The sequence below is a fragment of the Triticum aestivum genome, chromosome 3D (genome assembly GCF_018294505.1).
Source record: "Triticum aestivum cultivar Chinese Spring chromosome 3D, IWGSC CS RefSeq v2.1, whole genome shotgun sequence".
In the NCBI taxonomy this organism is placed as follows: Eukaryota; Viridiplantae; Streptophyta; class Magnoliopsida; order Poales; family Poaceae; genus Triticum; species Triticum aestivum.
This window is the reverse complement of record NC_057802.1, coordinates 360,618,421-360,621,421: the sequence shown is the minus strand read 5'-3', so window position 1 is coordinate 360,621,421 and position 3,001 is coordinate 360,618,421.

Sequence of the window (3,001 nt, the reverse complement as noted above, 5' to 3'; positions counted from 1 at the left end):
CGAGCCCCGCACCTCGCCGCCCTCGCCGCCCCTCGCCCGGAGCCCCGCCAGGAGCCCTCGCCGGAGCCGCCCGACGAGGTACTGCCTCGCTGCCGTGCGTCGTTGCCGGTTTTTGTTAAAACAAACCCCTTCGTTTAAAAAAACCCTAGATCAGTTTTTTTTCGGTTTTATTATTTTGCGAACGTTCACCGAACCGTTCGTTTCAACGAACGCGTTCGTCGGTTTTTCTCTGTTAACGAACGTCCGTTCTTTAACCGTTCGTCCGTTTTTCTTTTTCGTCGGATTTTTCTGCGATTATCTCAGATTCGATTTCTGATCGAATTTTCGTTTCTGTTTAACTTCTCGCTCGTTTATCGGAATCAGGCGATTCAAGCGCCTAGAATTTCGTCTCGAAATTCTCTTTCCGTTTAACCTACTCAAACAAGTTTTTGCTACAGTAAAATTTGACCTAGATCCAGATTAGTAAACGAAGCTATTTTCTTTCGTAGTTTGACTTTCGTTGTTTCTTTCGAGTTGATTCTTTTTGCAAACTGTAGTTCTTAAGTTGAACTTTCTGGTTGGATCTTTCATTCGAGTTTTACCTGTGCATTAGATGAGTACTGATTGTATGCTTGTTTGTTTGCGATAGAGTACCCGGAGTGTGCCGCTTGTTACTTCGAATCGCTAGGTTTTGCGGATCATCAGCAAGGCAAGTAACACTTTGATCATACCCTTCCATATCCAGTTTTATTGCATTAGATCTATTCCTCAAACATTACATGACTAGGATCTAATTAAATTGTGGGTATTGGGAAGTAGTTGAGGTAGAACCTATTACCTGTTTTATTATCATACCCTTGGGAGTTACTTCTACGTTGCTATTATTATTGCCATGCTATGCTCGTAGACGTGGATTGGGTTTGAGTGAAATTCATGACAGATGTGAGATTGTTAATAATGGTTTACTTAAGGTGGCAACTAAAACTCACATCTCGGTGGATTGAGGTACCTGGGTATTCCAGGATTGCCTGTTTTTCTTTTGGACCGCCACCCAGGTTCAAAGGGATCATAAGATTATTCATGCTAGAAACTTCCGTGTGCAGCCGCAAGCTATTATGGGCTCTAGCATAGTTGATTAAGTTGTGTGAACTCTTACAGTGGTAGACTAGCAGATGTAGGGGAAAGTAGGTGTAACTGTCTACCCATACGTAAGGTGCAAACACTTCTGAAAGACTGTGTCTTGGTCATCCGTTACTCAAACACCATGTAGTGCGAGTAATCCAACGGAGGAGATCAAGTCTTGTGGGGAAAAGTGCACAAACCTCTGCAGAGTGTACAAACTAATCATGGTTAGCCATGTCCCCGGTTATGGACAACTTGAGTATCTAGTATCTGGATTATCATGTGAATCTTTATGTTACTTCTAATTAATTTTGATGGGTTATTGATGACATTTAATTGGGATTGAGATGCTGTCAACCATCTCAATGTTTCACAACCACCATGATAGTTAAATAAATATATTCCTTTGAAGTAGGATAAAATTGGCTTTTCGCAAAAATTGTAACCATAGAGCTTTCCACCAGCCATATATGCATGTAGTATAGCCTTACTATTGTTCATTATTCTCTATGTGTTACATTGCCAGCATATTCTATGTGCTGACCCGTTTTCGGGCTGCAACGTTTCATGTTGCAGACTTTTCAGACGACGAGTAAGGTGCCTTAGGTCGTGGTCTTATACTCAGTGATGCCGCTGGAGTTGATGGACTCACTTACCTTCCAAGTCTTCCGCTGTTATCGTATTAGATGGCCTTAAGCCATGTTTATCATACTTAATCTCTTCGGAGATATTTGATGTAATAAGTGTGTGATTGCTACTCTGTTATAAATCCTCCATTTGTACTGTGCGTGTCAGCATTACTGATCCAGGGATGACACTGGTGCACAGCAGCACAGACCATTTGAGGTCTGGTCGCTACAGTGTGTCCTCAGGTTTAAATACCTAGCCGCTCCAACCAGATGTACAACTGAGACAGCAGTTGGAACTGGTCTACCAAATCATTGTCTTCACCAAGCCTACTGGTTCTATTTCCTCAACTCTTTCATTTCCTCATAACTGTGTTGTGCACTTGTTCATATCTGTGTTTGAAGACTTTGATTGAAGACTTTCTCAATTTCCTCAGTTCAATTTCTTCAGTCTGTTTCTCTTCATCCTGTGCTATCCTGTGTTTACGCTTCTGTACTTTGTGCTTGTCTTCATTTCATCATGATGACCATGCTTGTGTTCTGCTATGCATACTTTTGAGTACTTATTCCGCTACAAGTAGTTCTTCACTAAGGAATTTCCTCACTGGCAAATTCCTCAGTGAAGAATTCATAAAAATCGCCTATTCACCCCCCTCTAGTCGATATAACGCACTTTCAATTGGTACCGGAGCAAGGTACTCCCTTGTTCTGTGTGATTTTGGTTTAACCACCTGGAGTTTTAGTTATGTCGACCGCAGGTATGATCAAGGTCTCTGCTGGGTGTCCTACCTTCGATGGGACGGACTACCCCTACTGGAAGAATAAGATGCGAATGCATCTTGAGGTAATTGATAATGATCTCTGGTATGCTGTGGAAAATGGTGTTCCCTCTGTCTCACCCTCACTGAACGCTACCGATGTGAAGAGATTCAAGCAACTCGATTCTCAAGCGAAGAATATCATATGTGGCCATCTGAGCAAAGGACAGTATGGAAGAGTGAGTGCTTTGGAAACTGCTAAGCTTATCTGGGATAGGCTGTCCAAAGTAAATGAAGGAGTCTCAACTCAGCGTGACTCTCGAGTTGATGTTCTTCGCAATCTCTTCAACCGCTTCAAAAGACTCAACAATGAAAATGTTCAACAAACCTTCGATCGCCTCACTGACATCTCAAATGAGCTTCAAGCGCTTGGTGCCACTGACATCACCGACCATGAGGTGGTGAAGAAATTGTTGAGATCGCTTGATTCCTCATTTGATACTCTAGCATTGATGA